Source organism: Sinohyriopsis cumingii, chromosome 7 (assembly GCF_028554795.1).
Source record: "Sinohyriopsis cumingii isolate HCF-2022 chromosome 7, ASM2855479v2, whole genome shotgun sequence".
NCBI classification, from domain to species: domain Eukaryota; kingdom Metazoa; phylum Mollusca; class Bivalvia; order Unionida; family Unionidae; genus Sinohyriopsis; species Sinohyriopsis cumingii.
Genome location: NC_142967.1, coordinates 96,272,204 through 96,293,223, shown reverse-complemented (window position 1 = coordinate 96,293,223; position 21,020 = coordinate 96,272,204). Strand labels below are relative to the sequence as shown.

General features: G+C 35.8%; 1 protein-coding gene across 1 annotated transcript in view; it reads right to left on the bottom strand.

Annotated features, from left to right (window-relative positions):
* Positions 1-19,829, bottom strand: part of LOC149795761 (uncharacterized) — a 52,058-nt gene extending 32,229 nt beyond the window's left edge. The window contains exons 1-2 of the mRNA XM_089965667.1: positions 19,291-19,829; positions 10,131-10,220 (exon numbers count right to left, since the gene is read on the bottom strand). The gene's annotated coding sequence lies outside the window, so the exon portion shown is untranslated. The remainder of the gene's footprint in view (positions 1-10,130; positions 10,221-19,290) is intronic.
* Between the last annotated feature and the right edge of the window lie 1,191 nt (positions 19,830-21,020).

The following is a 21,020-nucleotide window of genomic DNA, read 5'->3' as shown; positions in this document are numbered from 1 at the left end:
TATAAGCATATGTTTCTTCTCTCAGTCTGAATGAATTATTATCATAATGCTTGAATTAAAATAAATGGAGGGAGGAATATTTCATCCATGTTTAACACTCCATGTGAAAAAGTGTTCAGTGTCAGGTAGGTAGCTTCTACAAAACATTACACATTCAAATCAAGTCAAAATTCAGTGTTACAGAAGGTAGCCATTATAAATAAAACATATTACACACTTTCCTCTTTTTAAACACATGTTTAAAGGGATAGTTTTAAGAATCAATGTTGTCACTTTATTCCAAAACAGATCTATGACAGTAAAAATGGAATCGATCTAGACTTAACTATTATCAATTATCAATTAATTAACTAATTACAGCTTATTAGATAGATTTTATATGGAACTTAATTCCAACAAAAATCTGTGATAAAATCAGAAGGGCGAGGTTAACACTGAATTAGCATTTGCATTTATCTTCCTTTAACTAAAATGCAAGGTTTTCATTTCAAAACATTCACTAAAATATGTATTTAAATGAAGTCAAATGGAAATAAATGTCATTCATTGAGCTGATCATGGAGCAGTTGATAAAATATATAGTTAGATAAGTTTTCAAGGATCTTTTCACTTTTGACATGTTTATGACTAAGATCCACTATTATGAAGAATTGCTGAATATTATACATTAATTTCTATCATTCATGCAAAGGCAAAATAGGTGTACTTGGACCTGAATTCTGATGGTTATGATGGCCATTTTTAATCCTGCTAGTATGATCTTTATTACCATGACAGTCTACCTCCATGACAGTCTACCTCCATGACTGTCTGCCTCCATGACAGTCTACCTCCATGACAGTCTACCTCCATGACTGTCTGCCTCCATGACAGTCTACCTCCATGACTGTCTGCCTCCATGACAGTCTACCTCCATGACTGTCTGCCTCCATGACTGTCTACCTCCATGACTGTCTGCCTCCATGAAGATGATATTCTAATACCATTCTGTCCATCCATCCGTCTGCCTCCATGAATTTGATGTACAATTTGATGGAGTCCTCAACTTTTTTCAAAAAGTCCTCAAAGGTATATAAATTTAAGTGATTGTTTTAAATCTTTACATTGTTTTACCTCCAACAAAATCTCGGTGTTGTCAGAAATATTATAAATAAAATAATGCAAAACCCCAATCTGAGACAATTTAACAGCTAAATTTAACAGTACTGACATCTGCAAGTCAAATGATATACATTAATTAACATAAGCCTCAGTTGAATTTATATAATCCAATAAAAAAATTTGTGTTCTGTTGTCAGCTTCATAAACACTTTTGATAAAAGATCTTATTCCTCTGCCATATGTACTAGCATATAGGCTGAGTCCAAATGCAAACTGCACAGACCTAGATCTGCCAGCAGATCTGGGTCTATGCAGTTTGTTAGGAGTAATCAGTAGAACAAACAATATAGACCCTGATCTGCAGGTGTATTATGATATGGCAGATGAGGATCTTTGTTGTTTGCAGTTTGACTCCACTAATAAGCGAGTACATGTGGTATGTACTTCTCACCCTCCCCATAATGGCCCTCATTATATTGAAATTCTCGATATAATGTGGTACCACAATGTAGCCTATGACCAAAATTATCAAAATTAAATAATGCAATACAAATTTAGAATTTTTTATATCCATTAGGTCAAGAATATATACAAAATTCTTTGTACTTTAACTTGTCTGTCAAATATACGACAATATGGATTGAAAGAACACAACATGAAGCTTTGTAGTATATCTATATCCCTCTTTTTAACACATTATTATTTTGAAAAATTTTAATGCACAAAAAAAAACAACTTAAAGAATATAATTTTTCCAATTGTTGAACATTCTTTCAATACTTTAATACATAATGCTGTCTGCAGTTATGGATCCTAACTAGTGTTAAAATGAACCATATTCTTTCAACTCATTGCAATCTTAAGACATGCATGCATGCGATTTTAGGAACCAAGGGCTTTGCACCTGTACAACAACAGGATATGCATGCAATACATGCCTAATGTAAGTGTAATGGAACAATATATCTGGGTTTTTTTCTTCTCTATCACACAGAAATTAAATACCATCTAAACTCAAATATAAGTCCAAGTGCAAGAACATAGATACTGATCTGTTATTGCATAATGTGCCAGCAGGTCTGGGTCTATGCTATTTGTTTTACTGATTACCTTTAACAAACTGCATAGACCCAGACCTGCCAGCATATTATGTGATTGCAGCTCTGGGTCTATGCATTTTGCAGCTGGACTCAACCTGTAAGCAGGTATAATTGGTAGACAAGTTTTTCTTTGACAAACTTTTCTTTGACAAAAACAATCATAAAGAATAAAGCTTTTGTTTCAAATGTGGGGGACTTTAAAACTTGTTTGATATAGTTCCAGACATAGTATTGTCTATATAAAAAAAATCATTCTTTTCAAAATATTATTAAAAATTGGGGAGTTATTGATAGACTTACTGAGCAGAATGATAATTACACCTGTACATTTCTGACCCAATTCCTCCATTGTATTAAGTGAAAATTATCACCGCCTACAACTTCATGATTGATTATCTTTACTGACTGATGGATCAACAATTTGATATATATAAAAAACTGTACATATGGTATGCATTACCTGTAGATATGGTATGCATTACCTGTACTCACAGCATCTACTCCAATCAATCTACATAATAAGAACACAGTTAAGACTGCTTGACTTTATGGGGTGTCATTACAAGCCCTAGCTGCAAAGGTCTCTATTTTACCACTTGCATATCAGAAACTCTCAGATCTGCCACATAATTTCTGCCAACTTCCAAATTTAATAATTTGTTGAGAGATCACCTTTACAGAGCAATCACTTTTCTTAAAGATATGACTAAACTAAATGAGCCAAGCAAATATTACAAAAATAATGCTTTTTTAGCCCCTAACAAAACATATTTTTTATCAGATTTTCTGAATGAAAATGACTGAATCTTGACCAGTGTCCACCAACAGTGGAACACATTCCTGTCAAGTGCATCGACTTCCATCCTGTCCATCCTTCCATCGACTTCCATCCTGTGAGGCTCAAGTTGCTCATGTGAACTCAATTCATGAGCTTCATGATGAAAGACCACAAGAGAAAATCTGGTCTTTTGATGGAATGATGTTTATATAATACATTTTTGGGAACATGAACATTTTTTTTATGTTGAACTTAAATTTTCTGAAACATTTTATTGAAAATTTTGATCACCAACACTTGCATTTATACTATATCTAATTGCTTAGGAGTTGAGTCAAACTTCAAATAATGCCGAGTTCAAAATGCCTGGACTCCCATTTAAACAAATAATGCAGACCCTGATCTGCCAGCACATAATGCAGATCAGGGTCGACCGCTACGGTGGCCTAGTGGTTAGAGTGTCTGCCTCAGAAGTGGGAGGTCGTGGGTTTGAACTCTGGCCGAGTCAAACCAAAGACTTACACAAATGTTACTAACAGCTGCCTCGCTAGGTGCTCAGCATTAAGAGGTTAGTGTTAGGACTGGTCAGTCTGGTGTCAGGATGATGTGACTGGGTGGGACATCATGCTAGATGTCTGTGGCATGATGCCCCAGTGCTAGACATCACTATAAACTGCCACATTGCAGACATCATAGTGATATGATTGAAATTTTTTAAAGCTACCTTAAAAATCCAATTCACTCACTCACTAGAACAAACAACATAGACCCTGATCTGCAGGTGCATTATGCTATGGAAGATCAGGCTCTTTGTTGTTTGCAGCTTGACATGACTTATAAGTGAGTACATACTGTATTTATGCAATAAAAATATCATGGTGGCATGGTACCCTGACTAGACACATATCACCACAACTAAGTGAGAAGCTCTATAAAGTTCTTCCTTACAATTAATTACAAAGCCCTTTCAACTTTTTTTCTCCCCTCTGAGATTTTGCAATATCATTTTGCACTACATTGTGTACTTACAAAACAATGTTCATGGTAAATATTACATTCTTTTTCATAAATGACATTGTGAACATTTTCATACCTTACATAGATGATAAGTAACAGAGTTGTATTGCTACATTTTTGTTGTGTAAGAGACCAGAGTGAATTCCAATATCATTAACTATATGTCTTTTAAGCTTGCTGATTGAGCCTATTCATAATAATTTTTCTCCTTAGGAAGAAATATATATGCTTTATAATTATTTTTTGCCCCCCAGAATGGTTTAAGTTTGACTACTCTCAGTATCCAATACACGTTGGTCTCTGTAAGATTTCCTGGGGAAGTTGTATGTTTGCGTTTCTTCATGGCCAAATATTGTCATCAAAAATAGCCATTATAAAAAATATGTGTCATTCAGTGCGCTCAATCTCAAGATGAAATATGTTGTTCTTGGGGCCCCCCCACAGCCTAATGTGACAGATTCAATCAACTATATTTCCAGCAGTCAGGAGAGTAAACAGAGGAACAAAACATGGCTACCATCATAGGGTAAAGAGGTAAAAAATTGATAGATATATCAATATCTCTCCCATCCTCTTGTGTATTTGCTTAAGGGGAAAGCTAAAGACATGTTAGCACTGTGTGAAAGTGACTGAGCACCTAAACTATTGTACACATGTTTCACCTGATAAAAAGTACCAGTCTGTTAGAAGGTAATCTAGATGACATGACCCAGATGTTCATCAACACACACAATTTATATAAATTCCTGAAGGTCCATCAAGTATATTCACATACACATTCAAAAACTACTCATATAATAGTCGTACCCTATAAACTGAGTTGATTTTGATATGTGTAGAAAGGGCTCTATTACAAGATTTCTTAGGTAAAGCCTTACATCCCTATCCACCGGACCCATTTAAAAGGTGCAACATTGTAAAGAATGATACTGTTTTATGTGTGTATTAATTTTCAATTAACTTGTTTTATCACATGTCTCTAAACAATTTCATTCAAGTTTTTCATAGTATCAATTGTTGGAAACAAGTTCAAATTTCAAGATGGTTCACAAGTTTAAGCTAACCAACAGCTGATCAATTATTAATCAATTAATTTGCTGCCATACCCTCTTGTGAAAGGTGGCGTATTTAAAGAAGCCTGAGTTTATTGTATACTATGTGAATGGCATGGAATTTAATTTTGACCCCGAAATTGATTACACAAACCATAATTGATTACTTATGATTGTATGCTGACAGTGAATGATGCTCATCAAATCTATTAATTGCAACATTACGATGTCAGCAAAATACAAGTTTCTCTATGGCTCTTCCTGTAAACAAAACTTGCAAGAAAAAAACAACAAAAACAATAACATAAGAAACACAAGAATTTGTCTTACATCTAGAATGTGGAGATGAAAGACAAGTGGTAAAATCTAATCACCATTCGTCAACTGCCTTTTTTTGATCCCAATTTTATTGAGATGACTACCAAACACAGGTTTGACTAAGATACAATATGTGGTATCTACCTTTATCAGCCACAATTTCCATACTGTGCATGGTCTGTGATTGCAACACCAACTGTAGATCACTCCTATATACTGGTAGGTATAGACACAGAATTGTGTTTACATGTGCTTGTATTTAAAGTATGGTAGGAATCTATAGTGGCTTAGTTTGTAAACAAGCACGAACTTGCCCTTTTGCTGTGCATTCTCCAGATTGATAAATATATGGCATAATTGTGACATACAAAGCAATTTCATTCTTCTTACCTTCATTGAGAAGTTTGTATAAATACAATACATCTTGCTAAATACAGTTTTGCGTACTGATGTTTGATTCACAAACTCATATTATGAAAAAACCTCTATGAGACAGCTGAGGTGATCTCTATACACATGTGGCTGCACAATGAGGTTCTCTCTAAAAGTAGGCAGTATGTTATGTAATAAGGTGATCTCTAAAAACAGCTGACTGAATAATGAAGTGATCTCTAAAAGTAAGTCATAAGTTATACAATGAGGCAATCTCTAAAAGCAGGCTGTTGGTATAATGAAGTGATCTCTATAAGCAGGTGGTTATATAATGAGATGATCTTTAAAAACAGGTAATGTGTTTCATAATGAGGTGATCTCTATAAAATCATATGTTGTATAATGCGGTGATCTTTATAAGCACATAGTTATATAATGAAGTGATCTCTAAAAGCAAGTGATTGTAGAATGAAATGATCTCTAAAAGCAGGTCATGTGTCGTATAATGAGGTGAGCTCTTAAAGCAGGTAATGTTATGTGTAAGAAAGTGATCTCTAAAAGCAGGTGGTGTTATAATGATGTGATCTCTAAAAGCAGGCCATGGGTAATGAGATGATCTCTAGAAGGAGGTGACTATATAATGAGGTGATCTCTAAAAGCAGGTTGCTATATTAATGAGTACTGTGAATTCATTCATTATTGTGGTAATCAATTTTAATAGTTTCAATACAAATTACATATTTGCATGCATTTCCATTTGTGGATTTGGGAAATAATCTTATATTGCTTGTACAGTAGAATTCTGCTCAATACATTTTTAAATTCATGGTTTGTAGCAGCCACCAATGATACAAAAATGAGTAAAATGTCATGACCCTCTCTACTTTCTCTCTGCTAAGGACAATAAGGGAATACCACATATAATCACTTATAAGTTGAGTCCAACTGCACACTGCATAAGCCCAGCTCTGCCATTGAGCAATGCACCAGCAGATCTGGGTCTGCTAGGATTAATCAGTAAAATATACAGCATTAACACTGATCTGTGGATGCATGTTAGAATGGTAGATCAGGGTAAATACTGTTTGCAGTTGGACTTGACTTATGAACAACTATTGATGGTGGTTGGTCAAGGATGGTCACTGCTTAACAACAGATGGTGTTTCCCACAGAATCTGACACACTTATTCTGTGATCCCCAAACAATGCATTTTTATTATAAAAAAAAGGTGGCAAAGTGCAATCCTGCCAATGGGTGTAGGCATGAAATGCTATTTCCAAACGCAACTTCACAAAATACATGATATAAACAAGATTACAATGTATGGCACATAATATGTCTGCCCAAGTTCAATAGCTCTCTAATCTTAATGTTCAGAAACCATTAATTTTTAAGTAGACTTAACATGAACATGACCTCTGACCTTGAGACTCCAAAATCTATAGGTTTCATTGTTACCCAAAGTGTAAGGCATTCATAAAGTTTGGTCAAGGAACTTGCTACAAAAAGACCAGAAATTTTTCTACACAACCCATTTCTTCATTGAGGCACAATGACTTTAACCTTTGACCTTTTGACCTGCTAATAATTAGGCCTTTTTCATACGTCAAGTGGAAGCCTACCACAAATTTTGGTGAAGGTAGTTGGTTAGGAACTAAAGTTATTATGAAATGACTTTATTTTTTTACTCTAAAATCAATAGAACACTTTCTTACCTAACATACAAGTAATTAACTATCTATGATGACAGTGCATGACCAATAACTCAGCCTTTTGTGCAGAAACCATTTTCTTCTTTAAGTCACAGTGATTGAGACTTCTGACCTTTGGATCAGTGCAAGCCATCCACTAAATTTGTTCCAGGTGTATGATGCAGAACTAATTTAACTGTTTGGGAAACAATTTTCATTTTTCAGTCAGTGACCTCGACCTTTGATGTTTGGACTCTAAAACAAATAGACCTTTTCCTTACCTCAAGTGCAATCCATCCACTAAATTTGGTCCAGATGAATCATACAGAATTAATGTAATTGTACACAAACCACTTCTATTTCAGTCCCACTGACCCTGACCTTAGATTTTTGACCCAAAATTGATAGGCTTCTTCCTTATTCCAAATGTATGCTATCCAGAGTTCAGTAAATGCTGATGACTGGAGAACTCAGTTATTGTGTCGAAACCTTTTCCTTCTTTCAGCTAACCCAGTTATCAAAAATTAATAGGGTTCATCTGTACCAACAGTGCAAAATTGATATCTGTCTACAAAGGATGGTAGCTGTAGATGGTAGACAACTTGGATAGAGAGACATAATAACATAGTATACTCTGCTTTATAGCCATCATATACAAACACAACTCTGAGACATAACTGGACAATTAACATTGAGTAGCATTCCTCTGTTACAAAGTTTAAGTTTTTATCATGAAAAAGATTCTGTAGTAGTTCATATTTTCTTCATTGATACTAAGTTATTTCCAGGAATTCAAGAACAGACCATTTCTTTTAACTGTAAAGTCTTTAAACCATCTCTGATATTATTTTTCTTTAGCAATAACAACATCTGCAAATTGGCAGCCAAAGTGAATGCAAGATTGGCACCATTTTCATTTGGGACCAGCCTGACACCATTAAAAGTCTTCTAGTTAAAACCCAATGTTGATATAACTTTCTATTCAAAAGAAGTAGTGATATCTAGATTTTTAAGACAGCAGTCATGGTGGATGTCAGACTGGCACCATTTTCACTATGGTCCAGCTAGAGATTTTGGCAAATAAAATATACCAATATGACCAATGTAACCAATGTAACCAATATGACTAATATGACCAATATGACCAATGTAACCAATATACCAATATACCAGTATGACCAGTATGACCAATGTAACAAATATGACCAATATGACAATGTAACCAATATGACCAATGTGACCAATATGATATTCCATCCAGGAGGAGTAGCAATAATGTGATTTTCTAAATGTATTAATGGGCGTCCATATTATGGGTCATATCAGCATTTTGCTTAGAACCAACTAGATATGATAATAAGTTGTTGGGAGAAAACCAAATTTTAATAGGACATTCTGTTCAGACACAGCAATAACAAGATTTTTTAGAAAGCAACCATGGCAGCCATAGTGAATATCAGATTGGCACCATTTTCATTTTGGTTCAACTCAAACCATGGAATGAACTTATTTTCAGTTCTGTTAACATTTCAATGGTTATAATGTTTTTAACCTGCAAAAAGCTGTCCATTTACAATGTCCACTAGCATGTTTAGTAGTTTTAGTAATGTGAAAATGACAAAATATAATTAGCAAGAAACCTCTTGTTCATTTTTTTTCTGCAATCAATGTCAGAATCTTAACTTGCTAGTATCAATTTTTAGCCCTGCAACTAGGCATTTAGAGAAGTCATTTAGTGAAAACTCCACATTTGTATTACCAATCATTCAGGAGAAATAGCAATGACAAGATTTTCAACAAGGTCAATGTGTCTGCCATACTGGATGTCGAAGTGGCACAATTCTCATTCAGGACAAACGAGACATTACATGAATTCTTCTGGATAAAATCCCATGGCAATTTGACCTTTATTCAGCAGAAGCAAATAATTAAAAAAAATTAAAGATGGCCACCCAATGTATTAAATTCTTTTCTAGACTGGAGGCTGGACTATAAATTTCTGTATATGACTGTGAGTCATTGCTGGCAAAGTGATTATACTTCTCTTCTTATAAGATTGACTACTCACTGTTCATAAACTTATTTATCAAATATTTGCTTATTATGCACAACCTAATAACTCTATCCCTTTTATTGCTATGGTGCCTTGAAATCCACACTACTATTAGCATTTATTATCAAAAAATGGACTAGTTACATTCACTTTACTTCATGATGGATATTACAGCTCAAAAATATACTGACTTTATTTCATTAGCATCTAAATATAAACAGAAAATCTATTCTTTCTTACCAAATATAACAAAACAACTACAACATTGCTCCTGAATACATCCAAACCTGAATTTCCTTTAGATACAAATATCCCTTTAGAACTCATGGGGTTCAGTGAATGCTATAATAGAAGAGGTTCCCTAACTAATTTTGTCTGGTAAAGTGGTGGGCCACCCAATATGTTGGGGGTGTTAGTCTACGTTGGAGAACAGTAACCCTTTATTTGCCACTTAGAGCACTTGATTAGCCATTCCAACTTTAATTAAAATCCTGCCACATAGAAATTTATAAGAGCAGACTGTTGATAGCCAATTGATGCCTTTTGAAATGGGCATCAACAGCTTCATGACAAATCTGTAACCTCTTCTGTTAGGTTGTTCCAGGTCTTACCCAATCAAGCATTGAGAGATTATGTAATAGACTTACCCTCTGAGAGGTGTCTTGACCCAAACTGAAATTCTGATTCTGCTTCTTCTGTATTGATAACTTCCAATATCACAACTGATCAAAATACTTCTGAAAAGTAAACAAAAAAAAAAAACATGACCTATATCTTGAAAGTAATTTTATTATTTGGTGATACTGTTTGTTTTCAATACATCCAAAGATGCACATAAACATGTGTGGAAGAAACTGCTTTCATTACTTTTTATAACAGGTGTTTTCATAAGCTTACTTTCATTTAGGAAGTGAAATATTAAATACCCATATAACCTGATCATCCAACTTCACTTTCAGACAGCCATTGTTCTCATCCAGCATGAATTCCCCACCCCCATTACCTTTTGTACTCAGTTAACCAAGCTGTCTTCTGAGAATGTGTACTCAGTTAACCAAGCTGTCTTCTGTGATTTGAGACATTTGTGATATCTTGCACATACTATCTGACCCCCATGACTTTGGCAAAATAGGCAACTTACATCACGTTTCTACGTTTCTGTGTCCATATATGGTACTACTACATCTTGTTGCTGTGTCCATATATGGCATTACTACATCATGTTGCTGTGTCCATATATGGCATTACTATATCATGTTGCTGTGTCCATATATGGCATTACTACATCATGTTGATGTGTCCATATATGGCATTACTACATCATGTTGCTGTGTCCATATATGGTACTACTACATCATGTTGCTGTGTCCATATATGGCATTACTACATCATGTTGATGTGTCCATATATGGCATTAATATATCATGTTGCTGTGTCCATATATGGCATTACTACATCATGTTGCTGTGTCCATATATGGTACTACTACATCACGTTGCTGTGTCCATATATGGCATTACTACATCATGTTGATGTGGCCATATATGGCATTTGTGCATGATGTTGCTCAGTCAATATATGGCTAGAGTACCACGATCAGAGCACACCTACCCCTGCTCTGTACCCTACACTGGCTATCCATTCGATCCAAAATCAAACACAAAATTTTTTCTCTGTGTTATATTTCACTGACAGACTCCAGTCAAACATACCTATCCGACCTCACCCATGTGTACACACCAGCAAGATACTTATACTCCTCTTCTGACAATCGTATACTCATTATTCCCACTATGAAAACAAAGTCATATGGATAACGTGTTTGTGCATACCAGGAACCAGCAACGTGGAATGAATTTCCCACTGAACTTAGACATAAAGACACAGTGATCCCATTCAAGAGTGCCCTTAAAAATCACCTATTTCAACTGCAAGAACAAACCTAATAATGTTTCCTACATTTTCAGCATGTTTTTTATGTTTTCTAATTTCATGGTGTTTGTTTTTTGTAATCATATCATTATACGAGATTTTTTATGTTATAGGTGTTGTCTAATGTTATAAAGTGCTTAGAGCATCTAAAGATTAGGCACTATACAAAGTCCTCATTGTTATTATTCTCCCTTTTCATGTTGTTCAGTCCATATATAGCAGTCCTATATCACATTGCTGAGTCTATATTTGGGACTCCTACAATGTTGGTCAGTCCACATTTGGCACTCCTGCATTACATTGCTGAGTTCATTCTATATTTGGCATTCCTACATAATGTTCTTCAGTTCAAATATGGCAATCCTACATCATGTTGCTGAGGCCATACAGTATATGGCACTTGCACATCATGTTGCTGTGTCCATATTTGGCACTCCTACAACAATGTTGCTCAGTCCATATTTGGCACTCCTACATCATGCTGCTGTGTCCATATATGGTCCTCCTACATCATGTTTCTCTGTCCATACATGGTACTCCTACATCATGTTTCTCTGTCCATACATGGTACTCCTACATCATGTTGCTGTGTCCATATATTGCACTCCTACATCATGCTGCTGTGTCCATATATGGTCCTCCTACATCATGTTTCTCTGTCCATACATGGTACTCCTACATCATGTTGCTGTGTCCATATATTGTACTCCTACATCATGCTGCTGTGTCCATATATGGTCCTCCTACATCATGTTTCTCTGTCCATACATGGTACTCCTACATCATGCTGCTGTGTCCATATATTGTACTCCTACATCATGCTGCTGTATCCATATATTGCACTCCTACATCATGCTGCTGTGTCCATACATGGTACTCCTACATCATGTTTCTCTGTCCATACATGGTACTCCTACATCATGCTGCTGTGTCCATATATTGTACTCCTACATCATGCTGCTGTGTCCATATATGGTCCTCCTACATCATGTTTCTCTGTCCATACATGGTACTCCTACATCATGCTGCTCTGTCCATATATTGCAATCCTACATCATGCTGCTGTATCCATATATTGCACTCCTACATCATGCTGCTGTGTCCATACATGGTACTCCTACATCATGTTTCTCTGTCCATACATGGTACTCCTACATCATGCTGCTGTGTCCATATATTGTACTCCTACATCATGCTGCTGTATCCATATATTGCACTCCTACATCATGCTGCTGTGTCCATACATGGTACTCCTACATCATGTTTCTCTGTCCATACATGGTACTCCTACATCATGCTGCTGTGTCCATATATTGTACTCCTACATCATGCTGCTGTGTCCATACATGGTACTCCTACATCATGTTTCTCTGTCCATACATGGTACTCCTACATCATGTTTCTCTGTCCATACATGGTACTCCTACATCATGCTGCTGTGTCCATATATTGTACTCCTACATCATGCTGCTGTATCCATATATTGCACTCCTACATCATGCTGCTGTGTCCATACATGGTACTCCTACATCATGTTTCTCTGTCCATACATGGTACTCCTACATCATGCTGCTGTGTCCATATATTGTACTCCTACATTATGCTGCTGTGTCCATACATGGTACTCCTACATCATGTTTCTCTGTCCATACATGGTACTCCTACATCATGTTTCTCTGTCCATACATGGTACTCCTACATCATGCTGCTGTATCCATATATTGCACTCCTACATCATGCTGCTGTGTCCATACATGGTACTCCTACATCATGTTTCTCTGTCCATACATGGTACTCCTACATCATGCTGCTGTGTCCATATATTGTACTCCTACATCATGCTGCTGTGTCCATACATGGTACTCCTACATCATGCTGCTGTATCCATATATTGCACTCCTACATCATGCTGCTGTATCCATATATTGCACTCCTACATCATGCTGCTGTGTCCATACATGGTACTCCTACATCATGTTTCTCTGTCCATACATGGTACTCCTACATCATGCTGCTGTGTCCATATATTGTACTCCTACATCATGCTGCTGTGTCCATACATGGTACTCCTACATCATGTTTCTCTGTCCATACATGGTACTCCTACATCATGTTTCTCTGTCCATACATGGTACTCCTACATCATGCTGCTGTGTCCATATATTGTACTCCTACATCATGCTGCTGTATCCATATATTGCACTCCTACATCATGCTGCTGTGTCCATACATGGTACTCCTACATCATGTTTCTCTGTCCATACATGGTACTCCTACATCATGCTGCTGTGTCCATATATTGTACTCCTACATTATGCTGCTGTGTCCATACATGGTACTCCTACATCATGTTTCTCTGTCCATACATGGTACTCCTACATCATGTTTCTCTGTCCATACATGGTACTCCTACATCATGCTGCTGTATCCATATATTGCACTCCTACATCATGCTGCTGTGTCCATACATGGTACTCCTACATCATGTTTCTCTGTCCATACATGGTACTCCTACATCATGCTGCTGTGTCCATATATTGTACTCCTACATCATGCTGCTGTGTCCATACATGGTACTCCTACATCATGCTGCTGTATCCATATATTGCACTCCTACATCATGCTGCTGTATCCATATATTGCACTCCTACATCATGCTGCTGTGTCCATACATGGTACTCCTACATCATGTTTCTCTGTCCATACATGGTACTCCTACATCATGCTGCTGTGTCCATATATTGTACTCCTACATCATGCTGCTGTGTCCATACATGGTACTCCTACATCATGCTGCTGTGTCTATATATTGTACTCCTACATCATGCTGCTGTATCCATATATTGTACTCCTACATCATGCTGCTGTGTCCATACATGGTACTCCTACATCATGTTTCTCTGTCCATACATGGTACTCCTACATCATGTTTCTCTGTCCATACATGGTACTCCTACATCATGCTGCTGTGTCCATATATTGTACTCCTACATCATGCTGCTGTGTCCATACATGGTACTCCTACATCATGCTGCTGTGTCCATATATTGTACTCCTACATCATGCTGCTGTGTCCATACATGGTACTCCTACATCATGCTGCTGTGTCCATATATTGTACTCCTACATCATGCTGCTGTGTCCATACATGGTACTCCTACATCATGTTTCTCTGTCCATACATGGTACTCCTACATCATGTTTCTCTGTCCATACATGGTACTCCTACATCATGCTGCTGTGTCCATATATTGTACTCCTACATCATGCTGCTGTATCCATATATTGCACTCCTACATCATGCTGCTGTATCCATATATTGCACTCCTACATCATGCTGCTGTGTCCATACATGGTACTCCTACATCATGTTTCTCTGTCCATACATGGTACTCCTACATCATGCTGCTGTGTCCATATATTGTACTCCTACATCATGCTGCTGTGTCCATACATGGTACTCCTACATCATGCTGCTGTGTCCATATATTGTACTCCTACATCATGTTTCTCTGTCCATACATGGTACTCCTACATCATGCTGCTGTGTCCATATATTGTACTCCTACATCATGCTGCTGTGTCCATATATTGTACTCCTACATCATGCTGCTGTGTCCATACATGGTACTCCTACATCATGCTGCTGTGTCCATATATTGTACTCCTACATCATGCTGCTGTGTCCATACATGGTACTCCTACATCATGTTTCTCTGTCCATACATGGTACTCCTACATCATGTTTCTCTGTCCATACATGGTACTCCTACATCATGCTGCTGTGTCCATATATTGTACTCCTACATCATGCTGCTGTGTCCATACATGGTACTCCTACATCATGTTTCTCTGTCCATACATGGTACTCCTACATCATGTTTCTCTGTCCATACATGGTACTCCTACATCATGCTGCTGTGTCCATATATTGTACTCCTACATCATGCTGCTGTGTCCATACATGGTACTCCTACATCATGTTTCTCTGTCCATACATGGTACTCCTACATCATGTTTCTCTGTCCATACATGGTACTCCTACATCATGCTGCTGTGTCCATATATTGTACTCCTACATCATGCTGCTGTGTCCATATATTGTACTCCTACATCATGCTGCTGTGTCCATACATGGTACTCCTACATCATGCTGCTGTGTCCATATATTGTACTCCTACACCATGTTGCTGTGTCCATATATGGCACTTATACATCGTGTTGCTCAGTCTATATATGGTTCTCCTACATTATGTTGTTCAGTTCAAATATGGTTCTCCTACATCATGTTGTTCAGTTCAAATATGGCACTCCTACATTATGTTGTTCAGTTCAAATATGGTTCTCCTACATTATGTTGTTCAGTTCAAATATGGCACTCCTACATCATGTTGTTCAGTTCAAGTATGGCACTCCTACATCATGTTGCTGAGCCCATATATGGTACTCCTATGAATATTTGTTTACTGTGACCTATTTTTCAGATTTTGCAACATGGATACTTTAAACTAATATACACCTTTTTATGAAGAGAAACAGAAGAAGAAAAAATTCAGAGTAATATCAAAGAATACAGTAGAGATTTTTGCCACACTTTGATTAATGAAATAAATGTCATGATTTAAAAGTGAAAGTAAACATGTAAAAATGAGGCCAACACACAAGTGGGCTATATAGTGCTGTGACTACCCTATATATTTAGACACCAAATACAATTCTCATATTTGGATAAGTGTCATATATTCAGTGAGTAATGCAACCAAAGTTGCCAAATATGGCCTAGGTCTATGGGGTCAAAGAGCACAACTTGGAAAACAACTTGGGTAACCAAGAAAAGCAACGTGCAAAAACTATCCTTGGGCAGTTTATACAGCAGATTGTCATAGAGTGAATTAAAAGGCAACAAGGTCAGGTATAAACAAACATCATTTCACCTATTACCTAACTGGTTAACAATAACTAGGGTGATGTGTTAACTCATTTGAAAATTGCTGTGGTAGAGTCCATTATGCTAATTTGCATAAGTAAAGTTCACAAAGTGGAACAACCCAACCCAATCCATTTTAAGTCATAGGTAAATCAAAGAGATGCTAGATATATGTTGAAGAAGTTATTACACATCATTGCCTTGAAGGAGAATTTTTAAGCCCTTGATATCAAAGATTTTTTGCAAGTTTGGGAGCAGTGCCAATGTTTCTTTGAAATTGGATTTTCATTGCATACATTGACATAAGTCATTTTGGAATGTGTGATGTCTGTCAATAAAGTAGCAGCAATGAAATATATTTCACAGACATTCAGACTGGTTCTCTGTATTATTATTCAATATCTTAATGTGTAAAATACTAACTATCAATTGGCCCATTCTTTTCAAGATGATTTTAGCCCAAAAATAGATTGATTGAAAGACAATAATAAGCACATGTTCATGTTTCACAGTTGATCTTTGTTGATAAAGCTTTAAAACCAATACTGGTCAGATGTGTTTATTACTGCTGTATTGCCTGTAAAGCCCCCAGTAAACTTTAAAATATTATGTACCTCTCACCCCTTGCCAAATGAAATGGGCAGTCTGAAATGTGGCGAATATTAAGTTTTTGTGAAGACAAGATAATCTTGTGGTCAAACTGCATCTGACAATGCTAACATTATGGTTGTCAAGAACAACTCACTTCTGACCAGAATTTGATCAGATAATCCAGCAGGGAAATTTTAAAAACTGTACCATCCAGTCTCTGGTGAGTGCAAAGATGAACACAAATGACACTTGCATTACCTTCAAACCCCCAAATGAACTGCTGAGAGCAGCAAAGACTGCATCTAATTAAGCACACATTTTGCCATCCAATGGTTATTCAACACAATACTTGGTTATGTTTTAATTTAGTTTTGCTGTGATTATGCGAGTGTTTGCACATATGTATATGTCTGTGGTGATGATATTTGATAATGCTAAGTCTGTCAACTATTTTTTTCTTTGTAAGTGTTAAATGCTTTAAAGAGAACAGACAAGTCATTTTCTTTAATACAGATTTGAATCTGCAATCAATTTCTACAGGCTTATATGAGAAAAAGAAGCTTGTTCTCAATTGGATGACAGTGCTATTTTTGGTCACACACAATGACCTACATGGGACATCAAAACACACTTTTCTGAGTCTCATAAACCCCAAATACTGTCTGGGAGTATGGCTGATATGCCAAAATTTCATGATGAACTGGAACTGTCTGAAAATGATAATGGATAACGAGGTTACAGGCATGCTTCCTAAAATCGGGTTATCATATATATCCATTTAAAAGTTAGGTCCAACTTCAAACAACAAAATACCCTGATCTGCTGTTGCAAACTGTACTGGCAAACCAAGGTCTATGTTGTTTTGTTCTACCAGTAACACCTAGGAAACTGCATAGACTCAGATCTGCTGGACCATTATGCAACTGCAGCTATGAGTTGATTCAGTTTGGACCTGACTCATAAGGGAGTATATATGGTCAACCCTTAAAAACACATGCTGGCAAATTTTATTTTTCTCTGTACATGATTTATGTGCATTATGCTCTGTCAAGGAAATAGTTAGAATTAAAAAATAAAATGATTTCTAAGAGAAACTCAGTCTAAAATAAAGACATACATCCCATCTGTAAGTTTTAGGTCTGTACTGGTATTCTCAAGTATTAACAGACTAATGGTGATTATAGATAGATTTCCTCAGTAGAAACCTGTATATTATTAACAACTGCTCATAAAGAACAATTGTCATAAGTTAACCAACATTTCTAACCTTTACACAAAATGCCTGTCCATAAAAAAATACTCACAATTTTTTGTGGTCAGGTGAGTATCCTTTACAGTTTTACACACATGTGATAATACATTTTTTTAAGCCATATATATATATATATATATATATATATATATATATATATATATATATATATATATATATATATATATATATATATATATATATATATACACATATACATACATGTATATATATACATATACATACATGTATATATATACTTTGTTTAATTAATATGGCTAAGTAAGGATCATTACAATAAAAAGTATTTTGTTAGTAACTGCCATAAATTAATAACTGTACAAATAAGACAAGGCAAACTGCAAATTGCATAGACCCAGATTGGCCCTGGTATAAAATACACAGACAGATCTAGGTCTGTGCATTTTGTTAGGAGTAATCAGTACAACAAACATAGACCCTGATCTGCAAGCACATTATGATATGAATGATCTGGATATTAGTTGTTTGCAGTTTAACTCTACTTATAAGCGAGTATAGATGGTACAAGTTGTTCAATACGACACAATTATCAGATCTGTACTGCAACAGAAGGTCTATTTGACTGATTTATGGTGGGTTATAAATCATAAAAGATTTCCAAATGTCTCATATTCTTTCCATTGACTGCATCATTTTTTTGGAACATGACTGCTATGGTGATTATTAAAACTAAAGAGAAATTTTCTTTCCACTATATAGTAACAGGCAAAAGTTGCAACCACACCATTTCACAACAAATCTCATACTGAGTTCAAAGTGCTACACTACATGCAGATTAAAATCTACATCATAATGGTGATATCATAACTTAATGATCACATTTTTTAGTTGGACAGGAAGGGTTAATTTTACACAACCAGTCTACTTTAAGGCCCTTTAATACAGGATTTCATCTGCATTTACAGCATTAGCTACTGAATCTAAATTTGTTGTGCCTTAATTAAAACAGCTGATCTCAAAGACTGGGTGACTTTACTACAAGTACGTTTTTGGGTAAAACGTGAAAAAACTAAAAAGATATGGTCATGGAGCAAAGGGTTATTTGTATTAGCGGTGAACTCACCTTAAATTTTACTACCAAGAAGACTGAGTATCCTAGAAATTCCTTTGAATCATGACCTTGTACTTCAAGTCCAATTAAGTCAGTTTTTGAGTTGCATAATTGCACAATACAGTTCTGATTACACTAGACGACACTATGAGCACATATCACACAACCACATGCCACAATCCACGGGTCCATCCTAAATTCAGGCACTAATTCTAATAACAGGCTTAGTTTCAGTTCTTACTTCTCAATTGCTGCAATTAAGGCTACCTTAATTTGAAATGCATCTCTGTGACTGACATGGCTCATAATTAAAATCTGCAACAAATTGAAGGGAAAGTGCCCTCTAAACCCCTCCTCACTCTATATGTCATTGGCTTTCCTGTTCGCTGTTCACTGTTAAATCCCCACTGTCACAAATGTGAGTGGATCAAAGTCATCTACAATTTAAAAAAGTCAATGCCATCCATTCTCCTTACATCTAAGGTATCCATCAGCAATAAGGTAATATAGATTTTTAAGAAACTCTAACGTCAGGTGGAGCGACTGTCACACTCGCTGGTTTATCTTGAAACCTATAATAAAAAATCAACTTAAACTCCTACTAATAAACTAAAGGAATTGAAGCTGTGATGTAATGCTTCCCATGGATTTCTTTGAATGAGGCCATAAAGAAAATTTCTAAAAGGTAATGAAGCACTTGAATTCTTAAGCATAACACTCTCTCCAGCTGTTATATCCCACTGGTTGAGTCCATGACTAAGTTAATCTATGAGACCCTAGTTTCAATACTAACAGTAAATTGAAAGTGGATACTGGGGCACACATTTTACTAACATCCCTTCTGGATTTCACAGGTGAAAACACCTAGGCTTAGACTCATCAAGCATGACTTATAGTGTATTGGCAATTCAATCAGGTGTGTTTGTGTCAAAAGGAGCAATGGAGTGTTCAATACATTAATTTATATAGTTTACAAGACACAAGTGCCCATAGGTCTGGGAGTTTGTGAATTATCTATAGTTTATTATTTTTTTATGAAATTTATGTATGTCTGTATGTATATCTGTCTGTCTGTCTGTCTGTATGTATGTATGTATGTATGTATGTATGTATGTATGTATGTATGTATGTATGTATGTATGTATGTATGTATGTATATAGAGTTTAATAATATATTTGCACACAACTGGCTACACAGTACCAAACAGGTTTACACATTTATGGTAATCAGTATTTGTAGCTTCCATACATGGGATACATCTTCATAAAGGACATTTTTTATGTATGTATGTCTGTATGTAGAGTTTAATAATACATCTGAACACTCCTGGCTACACAGTACCAAATGGGCTTACTTATTTATTTTAATCATTTGTGGCTTTCTTATATGGGGAACCTCTTCATAAAGGACATTTTTAGTCTCCATATTTATTGCAATTATTATTTCTAACCAGCATTATACATAACACACCTGTTATTAAGGAACATTTTTAGAGTCTCTGTACTTATTCAGATTTTAGCTTGTATATATATTGCATATGTTCAAAAGGAAAATGTTTTGTCATCAAGTGAGTCTCCTTTATATAAAGATTTCACTTTAGAAAATATTGTTGTTAAAGAGGACAACTATTAACTATGGTGTAGATGAAGCATTGTTGTGGACAAGATTACCATACAAGGAACCTTGTGTTTAGTAGTCTTTTGTGTAAATAACTGAAATCTGTTTTCAAAAATTTCTTTTT